Below are 13,251 nucleotides of genomic sequence, written 5' to 3'. Positions count from 1 at the left end.
TACATGTTGGGCGAATGTGGATTTATTTAAGTTTTTTAAACGAAGAGCATCCATGTGTTCTCGAAACCGTATGCTGAAGTTTCTCCCTGTTTGGCCTATGTATGTTTTTGGACATGAGTTGCAGTTAAGTTTGTACATTCCTGATTGATTGTACGGTTTGGTATTATTTTTAATGTTATGGATAGCTTTGTTCTTTATTTTGTTATTTGTAGAGTAGCTGATTTTGATATCTGTTTCTCGGAACAAGTTTGCTATTTTATATGACAGCTTTCCTACAAATGGCAAGCTTACATATTTTTCATTTGGCTGTGTTGTGGTATTCTTTAATGTAGTTTTGTTATTGTGTTTGTTTATGTGGGGATTTATCTTAGAGTTTAGTTCATCTATTAATTTTGGATTGTAACCATTATTGTAAGCAATTGCTTTGATGGTGTTTAGTTCTTCTATTTGGTCAGCTGGTTGTAGTGGTATTTTGTGCATTCTGTTTAGCATTGCTCTGTATGAAGCCGTCTTATGTTTATCCGGGTGGCAGGATGACTTCTTAATTGTGTTATCTGTGTATGTTGGTTTCCTGTATACTTGAAATTTGTGTTTGTTGTTGGAGCTACTTATGCAGAGATCCAGAAAATTTAAACCTACTTCTGTTTGGTGTTCTACAGTGAAGATGATGTTCTGATGCATTTTATTCACTTCTTTTGCAAGGTTATCAATTTCTTCTGCTGTTCCATCAAATAAGACTATTATATCATCAACATACCTTTTGTAATAAATTATCTTGTTTACCATCTGGGGGTTTTCTTTAAAAAATGTACATTCTAAGTTATTGATGAAAATATCTGCAAGCAAACAGGCAACGCAGCTACCCATAGCCAGGCCCTTTTTCTGCTGGTACATTTTGTTATTAAAAGAAAAATAGTTGTGTGATAGTACTAGTGTTAATAGATCAATGAATTCATATATTTCTGGTAATGCCAAATTTTTATGTTTAAGTAAATTGTTTTTAATTATTTCTATTGTTTCTTTGACGGGTATGTTTGTGTAGAGGTTTGTGATGTCAAGTGATGCAAACCTCGCAGTATCAGGAATCTGAATATCCTTTAGACAATTAATAAGTTCATAACTGTTCTTTACTGAGTATGTCTCTTCAAATTTGAATGTGTTGCTAAGGACCTCATTCAGTTTCTTGCTGATTTTATAAGTTGGGCTGCTCCGAGAATTAACAATTGGACGTATGAGACAGTTAACTTTATGAGTCTTAGGTTGTGCTCGTAGACGTGGTGCATAAGGGTTCATAACAGTGCATTCATGTATATCTTTTGCATTTAAGAGGAAATCACTTTTTTTCATCATATTTTTAAGTTTATTCTGTAACTTAAGAGTGGGATAAGACTTAATTTCTACTATATTATTATTACTGAAAAATTCAATGGTTTTTCTTACATATTCACTTTCATACATTACAACAATAGCATTGCTTTTATCTGCTTTTACTACTAAAGCTTTACTGTCACTTAGTTTCTTATTAACACTTTTAAGTATTGTTCTGTCATGGTGCTTTATACTATTATTATTATTTGCTTTCTCTATTTGTTTGGTGTTAAAATTGTTAACTTTGTGGCCTATGGCAATCTGATCATTCTGAGTTAGTTTTGCAGTATCACAGGCTATTTTGGTGCCTACTATTAATTCTTTAATATTATTTTCAGTCAGAGATGAGGTGATATTATGTTGAAGCCCTTTATTCAGCAAACTTACTTCTTTATCACTGAAGATGATGTTAGTTGAATTTACTAGACGTTTGGAGAATTTATGATTAGTGGAAGGTAATTTGTCATTCACCTTTGGAATTTGTGACATAAGCTTTTTCAACTTATTGTTATGCTGTTCTTTCATAGCTATTATAGTGACAAAATCTAATGCATGTTTGAATTGTGTAGGAGTAAGTTGTTTACCTAGCTCTAAATGTAATCTATATAACTGGTGGTTTAAAAACTGCTTCTTTCTGTGTTGGTTTCGGATTTCAGATTGGAGCCATATAATTTCACTTCTTTCTTTAGCTATTTTCGCTGCTTTGCTTTGACTGTTGATGTTCACTTTCACATATTTTGGAGTTACATTCGCACTTAAACACTTTTTATTGAACTTGATACTAAGAATTGTTCTTCCTAACTTAATTTTGTACTTCCTGAAGTCATGTAAAGCGCTTAGTACCTAGCTAGGTAGTGTCAATAACAATTTGTCCATTTTATTTGGACTGTTGAGCTCCGTGGCCGTGGATAATGATATTTCACTGAAAAAATACGGCAACCAGCCACTTTTTAATGCGTTTTTTCTTTACGCCAATATGCATTTCGGGTTTGCACCCAACTTCAGCTGGCAAATTACATGGATCTTCAGTTACTACAGTAGTACAATCTCGACAGCAGTTTGGATGATGCAGCAGGCCTGTGCAAAAGATATACATGAATGCACTGTTATGAACCCTTATGCACCACGTCTACGAGCACAACCTAAGACTCATAAAGTTAACTGTCTCATACGTCTGCATAAGTAGCTCCAACAACAAACACAAATTTCAAGTATACAGGAAACCAACATACACAGATAACACAATTAAGAAGTCATCCTGCCACCCGGATAAACATAAGACGGCTTCATACAGAGCAATGCTAAACAGAATGCACAAAATACCACTACAACCAGCTGACCAAATAGAAGAACTAAACACCATCAAAGCAATTGCTTACAATAATGGTTACAATCCAAAATTAATAGATGAACTAAACTCTAAGATAAATCCCCACATAAACAAACACAATAACAAAACTACATTAAAGAATACCACAACACAGCCAAATGAAAAATATGTAAGCTTGCCATTTGTAGGAAAGCTGTCATATAAAATAGCAAACTTGTTCCGAGAAACAGATATCAAAATCAGCTACTCTACAAATAACAAAATAAAGAACAAAGCTATCCATAACATTAAAAATAATACCAAACCGTACAATCAATCAGGAATGTACAAACTTAACTGCAACTCATGTCCAAAAACATACATAGGCCAAACAGGGAGAAACTTCAGCATACGGTTTCGAGAACACATGGATGCTCTTCGTTTAAAAAACTTAAATAAATCCACATTCGCCCAACATGTAGCAGAAGAAGAACATCAAGTAACAGACATATCCCATAACCTACAAGTTCTCCACTTAGCCAACAAAGGAAAAAGAATGAACCTCCTAGAAGAAATCGAAATTTATTCACATAAACATGCATCCCCTTCTGACATACTTAACGACCAAACAGAGCTGCCAAACCGAATATTTATAAAAAACTTCCACACTCTACTTATCAAACCACTTACTAAGCACAATCAACAAACAACATAATCTATTATAAACCCAGCAAATGCATGTAATAATATAAAACATAAAAATCTTAATTCTAATATCTTAATTCTATCTTTGTTATATTGTAAATGTATGAATTACTGCTTTGTATAAATGTGTTATGTTAAAATACTTCTATCAGCCAAGTCAATATTTAGAAAACAATAGCTTATCTTAGAACCTCAAAACTTTCGTAAAAATGTAACTCTGTCCATAGATAAACCATTTGTATGTAAACAAAAACTGTCAGTCGACAACATGGCGGATAACGCAGTGCGCCTGTGCAAAATACGTGATAAAAAGTGTTTGTGTCGTTGCAAAAAAAGAAGAAAAGCCAGGAAAAAACAAGGAGAGGAGAATGTAAGTAAAATGAACAGCTGATAGTGTGTGACTTTAAACTCGCGAAATTGAAGTAAATGATTGGAGTCGTTGCTTTTGCACAGGCCTGCTGCAGCATCCAAACTGCTGTCGAGATTGTACTACTGTAGTAACTGAAGATCCATGTAATTTGCCAGCTGAAGATGGGTGCAAACCCGAAATGCATATTGGCGTAAATAAAAAACGCATTAAAAAGTGGCTGGTTGCCGTATTTTTTCAGTGAAATAACATATAAAACACCTGTTTTTCATATTATCCTAATACAATTTTATTTGTGCGTATTAATTGGGTAATCTGTATACGGCATAGTTGTAGATACAAACCGTGACCAATGTGGAAGTCCATTTTTTCTGCCCCTTGTACAAACTGACTTTCCTAAACGAATATAATTACCGAAACGACAGACATATTTATCATTGTCGCATTCGTGGCGTCATAGATAGATACTACCCCATCATCTTACAGTTGACAACGGAAGCTCATGTTTCTGACAGAAGTCGATAGCGTCTCGGTGTATCCAACAATATGCACCCACTGAGCTACGAGACTCCGACTATAGCCGCCCCTCTGCAGCCGCAGCATACGATGGCCGGCAGCAGCTATACGCCAGTCGCAGTCTCTGACAGTCTCCAGTCTTACTCAGGCTTCGTCAGTTCATTCGTGCGTTAGTAAGAGATACCTCACACTTCACAATGCTCTTTAGTTTGCTTCTTGCAATAGCTGGACTGTATTGCAGTTGGCTCTTTTGTAAAGTTTCTTCGCAAGGCTTGGAGAAACCTGTAAGTTAGTAAAACTTCTGTGTACTGTATTTACGTGTTAGCTAATAATTTTCGCTCCTGACTAGCTGACCTATGGCGACAGCTCCTACACCACTATGTAGCTTACCGCTCCTTACTATTGTGTTAGACGTAGCACGCGACAGCCTTGCATTGTGATTGACCTGTTGCTACTACAGCCAAAGGTGCTTAGCGAATCTGAAAATGTCTCTCGAGCTAAAGGTTGTGTGGCCCTACTGAATGTCCCTGCTCTCTGTCTAACTACAAGACATGACAAACACTGCAAATGAGGAACACCTTTTTGGACACATGGAAATGTGTATACGTGAACGCATCATAAATTCACGATTACTATTTCACCTCGTTTGGTTCATTTTCAGAGATATTTTCTCTTCATTTCCACAACTATCCTTATGCCAACGACTTCACTTACTCCTGATACTGTCATTATTTAAAACTACACACATCAAAAAAAAAAAATTTGCATCACCCCAGTTCCCAGAACTCCAGAAGACAGACGTTGACTGTTGATATTGTACAACAGACACAGTCCCTTTGACTGTTCAGTGATGTCACTAAACTCGCCCAAAGATGTAAACAACCATGCATGAGCAGCGCCTATTAGACGGAGGGGGTCCAACAGCCGATCAGTTCCAGTCATTCCACCAGTAAGGAGGTACACGGCTCGTCTGTAGTTCAGTTGTGCCTAGACGGCCAATACCGCGGTTCGACCTCGTCCACATTTTTACTTTGTGCTGGGAAGAGCTATCGACAAGGGAAGCGTCCAGGCGTCTCGGAGTAAACCAAAGCGATATTTTACCCACATTGAGGAGATACAGAAAGACAGGAACTGTCCATGACATGCCTCGTTCAAGCCGCCCAAGGTCTGCTACTGCAGTGGATGATGGCTGGGAGGAACCCTAACAGCAACGCCACCATGTTGAATAATGCTTTTCGTGCAGCCACAGCGCGTCGTGTTAAACTGTGCGCAATAGGCTGCATGATGCGCAACTTCACTGCCGACGTCCATGGCGAGGTCCATCTTTGCAACCAGGGCACCAAGCAGCGCGGTACAGATGAGCCCAACAACATGTTGAATGAACCGCTCAGGATCCGCATTACGTTCTCTTCACCGATGAGTATCGCATATGTCTTCCACCAGACAATCGTCGGAGACGTGTCTGGGGGTAGCCCAGTGAGGCTGAACGCCTTAGGCACATTGTCCAGCAAGTGCAACAAGGTGCAGGTTCCCTGACGATTTGGGTGGCATTATGTGGGGTGACATACGCCACTGGTGGTCGTGGAAAGGGCCGTAACGGCTATACGATACGTGAATGCCATTCTCTTATCGATAGTGCAACCATCATGACGATGACGATTTAGTCCTATACTCCTTGACAGAGCGTAGGAGACGATGCGGGACACCCTCACCGCTGTACTGGGCAATGTCCTAGCGGAGATGGTTCGCCATTGCCTTCCTCCGACCGTAATGGGGATGAATGAGGATGATAACGACGAAGACGACTCAACTACACCCAGTCATCTCGAGGCAGGTGAAAATCGCTGACCCCGCCGGGAATCGAACCGGGACCCCGTGATCGGGAATCGAGAACGCTACCGTGAGACCACAAGCTGCAACCATATCGGTAGAATAGTGGCGAGGCATTCGTCTTGAAGGACGACGATTCGGCTACCCATTGTGCACATCTTGTGAATGACTTCGTTCAGGATAACGACATCAGAGTGGCCCAGCGGTTCTAGACGCTAAAGTCCGGAACCGCGCGACCGCTACGATCGCAGGTTCGAATCCTGCCTGGGGCATGGATGTGTGTGATGTCCTTAGGTTAGTTAGGTTTAAGTAGTTCTACGTTCTAGGGGACCTCAGAAGTTAAGTCCCATAGTGCTCAGAGTCATTAGAACCATTAGATAACGACATCGCTCGACTAGAGTGGCCAGCATGTTCTCCAGACATGAACCCCATCGAACATGCCTGGAATTTATTGAAAAGGGCTGTTTATGGACGACGTGACGCACCAACGACTCCGATGGATCTACGCCGAATCTCCGTTGAGGAGTGTGACAATATGGACCAACAGTGCCTTGATGAACTTGTGGATAGTATGCCACGACGAATACAGGCACGCATCAATGCAAGAGGACGTTCTACTACGTATTAGAGGTACCGGTGTGGAGAGCAGTCTGGACCACCACCTCTGAAGGTCTCGTTGTATGATGGTACAACATGCAATGTGTGATTTCTATGAGCAATAAAAATGGCCGAAATGTCGTTTATGTTGATCTCTATTCCAATTTACTGTACAGATTGCGAAACTCTCTGAATCGAGGTGATGCAAAACTTCGTTTGATGTGTGTGTATAAAAGTGCGAATGTTTCGCAAGAGTCCCCTGATAAAAGAGTGATTCTTGTAGTGGTCCGTTCTGTTTTTCTAGGCGCAGTTCAGTAGCTTGCTTTCCTCGAGGTTAAATATGCAGTGGAGACGCGTCTTAAACCTGTCTCGGATGGTAATAGCCCTACGACAAGCAGATTTACGACACGGGGCCGGGAACCCATTACTCTGGCGAGAGTGACGAGTGTTTGTCGCTGAGTGGCGCGTGGCTCGGAGAGCGCCAGAACGCCGCGTCGCCAGCGGAGTGGTTGACGAGGCGTGGGAGGACGGCCCGCCAGCCGGCAGGAGGCAGCAGGCAGGTCCCGCATAAATCGAGCATTTACGGGCGCGCCGCGCTCGTTACTCGCTCATCCCCCGTGCCATCAGCTCACGGGGGCGTAGTGCGCCAGACAGCTCCATCTGCACCGTCCAGAAATAGCGCGCGGCCGATTCCTGCCGAGGCGACGTGTGATCGAAGTCTTTTCAGCGGGTCCTATTTGTTGCCTACCAGCGGGCAAACAGAATACCAGTGCGGCAACATAACGAACGGTACAGCGTCCGTATCTCTTAAGATTTCAAGCTGCACCATGTTGCAGTTGCTGTGTTATTCAGAATCTCAATGTAGACAAGTGTAATCTGCCGCGAATGCATGGAAAGAAAGATTCCTTATCATTTAGCTACAAAATAGCAGGTCAGCAACTGGAAGCAGTTAATTCCATAAATTATCTGGGAATACGCATTAGGAGTGATTTAAAATGGAATGATAACATAAAGTTGATCGTCGGTAAAGCAGATGCCACACTGAGATTCACTGGAAGAATCCTAAGGAAGTGCAATCCGAAAACAAAGGAACCAGGTTACAGTACGCTTGTTCGCCCACTGCTTGAATACTGCTCAGTAGTGTGGGATCCGTACCAGATAGGGTTGATAGATGAGATAGAGAAGATCCAACGGAGAGCGGCGCGCTTCGTTACAGGATGATTTAGTAATCGCAAAAGCGTTACGGAGATGATAGATAAACTCCAGGAGAGACGCTCAGTAGCTCTGTACGGGCTTTTGTTAAAGTTTCGAGAACATACCTTCACGGAGGAGTCAAGCAGAATATTGCTGCCCCCTACGTATATCTCGCGAAGAGAACATGAGGATGAAATCAGAGAGATTAGAGCCCACACAGAGGCATACCGACAATCCTTCTTTCCACAAACAATAACAAACTGGCATAGAAGGGAACCGATAGAGGTACTCAAGGTACCCTCCGCCACACGCCGTCAGCTGGCTTGCGGAGTATGGATGTAGATGTAGATGTAGAAGTACGATGCAGTGTTCATTGCTTCTAACATGCATGTATGTCCGAAGGAACAGGCACTGCGCGACTAGAGATATTATGAAATACGTAAAATATATTCAAAGCTGCGAATACAGCAACTATCAGCTGTATAATGGAATGGGGACAATGAAAACGTACGGATGGGGACTCTAGGATATCCCGTTTATCACGAGCGTTCGCTTTCCTTTAGGCTACCCGAGCACGCTTCACAGCCAGACCTCCCAACCACGTCTGCCGGCGAAGCGTGCTCCGATAGCCTAATAAAATGATTCAAATGGCTCTAATCACTATGTGACTTAACATCTGAGGTAATCAGTCCCCTAGACTACTTAAACCTAATTAACCTAAGGACATCACACACATCAATGCCCGAGGCATGATTCGAACCTGGGACCGTAGCAGCAGCGCGGTTCTGGACTGAAGCGCCTAAAGGCGCTCGGCCACACCGGCCGGCTCATTCCACTACACAGTTGATGACCGTCTGTATCACCAAATGCGAATACATTTCATGTGTTTCCATTTGTATTCAGAACAAATACTCTGATTTGAAGTTGAGCTCTTCTTTATCCACCACTATCCTTTATACAGGGTGTAAAGGATAACCATTTACAACGTACCACAGTGGTGTAGAGAAAGTCGAGATCAACGATTTGATACAGGACGCATGTGGTGTATCGAGTCGGGTAATCACCCCAAATTGGTCTACAAAAAAACACCCAAGCTACACCAAGTTCGTGACATGAGACCTTTCATATCCTGTCTTCTCTTCCTGCAAACTATTAGTCATGGAGAAAAAAAATGAATAGAACCTTTTTTATAGGAAATGTAATGTAGTTTAATTTTGTGCGGATATAAGTTTCCATTAGAGTCCGCCGTTTTAGGGTTACTCAAGAGCCTACAAAATTTTTCCCATATTCGACCAGTTTCGGGCTTCATTGACCACTGGCAAAGTGTAAAAGTGAGGTTTGTGTAAATTTTGACTCACAGCTTGGTAAATTTTAACACATAAAATTAACAGTTGAATCGTTTTCTTTGTATGGCCTCCTTACTATTCAGTTAGTAAGTGTAATTAGTTTTTGCATAACTTTCATAAAAGTCTTTCTTCTTTCATTACCGTGGCTGTATAGTTTAAATTAATGATGTTAATGAAAAAGCCGATTTAGCAGGTGGAGTAAGAGCCGAATCAATTAAGAACAGAATGTCGAAAATCGGAAATAATTCAGTAGCGGAAATTTTTTTTACACTGCTAGCCGGCAGTGCTCTGAACAACATTCTAAAAATCCTGATTGGTGGGCGATGGGCGGGGGGGGGGGGGGGGGGGGGGGGGAGATGTCAGTGTCGGAGTGGGGTACGTTTGAAAGTCACTTTTTCCGTTCTTCTTAAAAACCCCGAAAACTCCGACCTCCAAAGGAAACGTATTCCAGAACAAAAGATGTCGTATTCAGCTTTTCTCTAGGACTAAGAGTTTACGTGAAGAGGACATGGGGATACTGAAAACCTCACACAGCAAACATGCATTGCGGCGTAGGAGGCTTTTGTAGAGCAATCTGAAGTATTTTACCTACTTTATGACCACAGACCCCTTGTATCAAATTATTCATCACGACTTCCTCTACGTCCCTGGGGTACGTTGTGAACAGTTACCACTTAAACCGTGTATAGACGCTGCTGGCCATCAAAATTGCAGCACCAAAAATGTTGGCATGCAGCAAGTGTCAAACTGGTATTAAGTGTACTACATGTTTGGATACGTAAATGGTTCATTTCCAAGTTGGAGGGACGCCAACTGTATTCTGAATAATTATGAATACCAGAAACGATTACGGAGGTGTTTTCTCACTTTGAAATCGCGTTTGACTGTAGGTTATGTGTGACAATACCGTGCTATACATGACCCAGTCATTAATGTGACCACCTTTCTAATGGTTGAAGATCTCCTTTTGCAGCGTGGACGTGTTGAAAGTGTGTCACTGATGTTCTGGACGGTATTGACAGCGATTTGGAGCCATCTGACTGCAGTGCCTTGCCAAGGTGCGCTAGGGTTCTCGGTTGAGGAACCATGACACGAACAACACGATCGAGGTGCTCCCGCAGATTTTTTGGGTTTAAATCGAGGGTGTTCGATGGTCAGAGCAGTACAGTAAACTCATGCTGGTGCTCTTCAAACCACGCACGTACTCTATAAGTTGTGTGACACGCTGCACTGTCCGGCTGGTAATTGCCATTGTGCTGACGATAATAAACAAATTGTATGAATGGGAGGACATGGTCCCCGAGGATAGATGCACCCTTGTGTTGATCCACTGTGCATTCCAAAATGATGAGATCACCCACGGAATGCCATGACAACATTCTCTAGACCATAGCGCTCCCTCCTCTGACCTGGACCCTTCCAACTATTGTAACAGGGTGTTCGGTTTCAGACGTACCACGCTGATGGAGCACAAAACGTGATTCCTCTGAAAATGCCATCTGTTGCCACTCAGTGAACGTCCAGCTGCGGTGTTGGCGTGCAAATTCCAGCCTTCGTCACCGACGAACAGCAGTCAGCATGGGTGCATGAACGAGGCGCCAGCTATAGAGGTCCATATACAACAATGTTCGCTGAACAGCAATTCAGGAGACACTGTTGGTAGCGCCTTGGTCCATCCGAACAATCATTTGCTCAACAGTTGTACATCTATTCCCCATACACGTTTCCGTACTCGTCATTCACCCCTGTCACCTATGGCCCATGGTTCACCACAGTTGCCTTTGTGCCGGTTTTGGATAACGACATGTTGCCAAGCACAGTACATTTTAACCAGGGGGACATGTGAACCGCGTACAAACTTTGCCGATTTGAGAAAGATCCACCCTTGTCTCTAAAGTCAATGACCATTGTAACAACATTCTGTTTCCATGTCCCGCCGACATGCTTCATATACCCTCTACTGCTGTTGCCGCAACCCGCCGCTCTTTGAATAGTTATTGCCTGTTGAAGTCGAACGCAGGCGATAGTCATCTGGACTGTGTACCTCCTGTAACCAAGGAAACGTCCGTCAGCACTTGTCACAACTGAATATAACAGTGGGATATTGAGACTGTGGTTTATTGTTCAGCGTATTACTCCCTGGTTTGGTCGGAATGCAACGACTGCGCTGTGAATACTGAGTCGATTGGTTCACTATACTCTGTTCGTCACAAGAATAAACCTGATGTAAACAAACACGAATGTGATGATTGGGCGGAAGCCATAGCACACATACACTGGTGTTGTTACACTCTTGGAAGTAGATCCTACTTTTGTATTAAATATGTTATTAGTAAATTACGTCAAATCGAACTTTAAGATATTTTAATGTATTAACAGCCCTCAACGTCTTTCGCGTAATCACGCGTTAGCTATGCAGTTTTTATTTCAAAAATCGTGTAAGGTCACAGCCTCTGTACTGTTGTGCTGTGATCGTCGCCCTGTCAGTACACATCGGGAAAATGCCTGAGGCTGCTTCCTATTCTGTAACGAAAAAAAGCCTGTGAAGCCGGTTAAAGTGCACTGAGAAAGATATTGTTCTTAAGGTTTTTTCATAAATTTATAGAAGATACAGTTGAGCTACAAATGCACGCTGGATGTATAACGGAATCGGCAGTGTGGAAGAATATTATTATCTGGTGCTAATTTATGGATTGCTGGTTCAAGTCTCGACTTGGTCATCCTTTTCTTTCGTTCAATTTGAAATACCTACATCTTGTAATTGTAAAATTCATCATCATTTTGTATGAATAATGCACGTCCTCTTGTTTCTAATAACATATTGCAAGTGAACTTTGGTTTCATTACAAATATAAATTCTTAGCTATTGATATTTTATGAAATATTGTTCATTAAGGTTGCTTAAATTAAGTAAATGTAACAATTTAATTTTTGGGACAAATACGAAAATTCAAATACACTTTTTTGTACTACGCCCATTGCTTTATACCACAGATGTAGTCTCACACGAACCGGACAGATAAGTGTCGTAGAAACATGTAAAACAATTTTCACAGCATCGAGCACACCATACGAGTGCTGCATTTTTACATTTGCCACTGTATCATTAAAATATGAACCCAACAGAAATGATCTGGACCCAGAAATAAGCGAGAAATGACGAGACTGTTAAGCTGTCAGACATACTGGAACTGACACATGCTGCTTTTTACATATCACTACCGAATGCTGGCGCTATATAGAACGGCACACCAGAGGAGAGGATGCTGCACCTGGGTGGCTTGTGGATTCTGTTGTTAATCGACACTTTATCAACATAGCAGATGACAGCTCCAGAACTGAAATATATTTCTCGAATTCGGATAAGGAAGGAGCTAAGAGATTACCAGATGACTTCAGTGGCTTCAGTATTCAACAATATGGTGAAATCCCTGCAGCTTGCTGTTCCTTCACACAAAGCTTGCTCAGAAAAATTACCCTGTGTTAAGTTAAGAATTTTCATCAATCTTGTTTGCAAACAGAATACTGTGTTACATGAGAATGAAAGAATTTTATGCTTACTGTCTGGCCACATAAGAAGCATGCGGTAGTGCTGAAGTTTCGCCGATATTATTTCATTCTCTTTAAAAATTAATTAACATTCAGAGCTATATTGTTTCTCTGCTAGTCTCTTTTTACATCTGAACTGCAACAGCGCACATCATTGAAGGTTAATTGCACCAGCTGGTTGGCCAGTGGTGTCAAAGTTAAATACACCAGCAAAGGTATTGTCCCACATTATTGCTCAGTCTGTGTGCAAGTAATGCCACATAAAATGCACTCTTATGGTCGTACTTGGCTGTACTGGACACAGCTTGGCTTTTGCTCCACATGAAGTGAAATCTAATGAGATTCAAGCAAATTTTGAAGAATAGATAGTGCACTGTTTACATCAAGATTAATCTGATGATGAGCAGAGTATAGAGGCAGAGTGGCTGTCTGGCGACAACAATGGACGCGAGAGTGGCTGTCTGGGGACA

At 41.7% G+C, this 13,251-nt stretch overlaps 1 protein-coding gene and 1 long non-coding RNA gene across 9 annotated transcripts in view; both read left to right on the top strand.

The window, feature by feature from the left end:
- LOC126284616 (CB1 cannabinoid receptor-interacting protein 1-like) overlaps positions 1–13,251 on the top strand; it is a 908,627-nt gene that overhangs the window by 290,615 nt on the left and 604,761 nt on the right. The gene's annotated exons all lie outside the window — the stretch shown is intronic.
- LOC126284617 (uncharacterized) lies at positions 3,572–3,968 on the top strand. The gene is made up of 2 exons (XR_007551515.1): positions 3,572–3,752; positions 3,836–3,968. It is a non-coding gene; the product is annotated as an uncharacterized LOC126284617 (long non-coding RNA).

This window comes from Schistocerca gregaria, chromosome 8, assembly GCF_023897955.1.
Source record: "Schistocerca gregaria isolate iqSchGreg1 chromosome 8, iqSchGreg1.2, whole genome shotgun sequence".
NCBI classification, from domain to species: Eukaryota; Metazoa; Arthropoda; class Insecta; order Orthoptera; family Acrididae; genus Schistocerca; species Schistocerca gregaria.
Note: the sequence above shows the minus strand (reverse complement) of the source record. Positions and strands in the feature narration are given on the sequence as shown.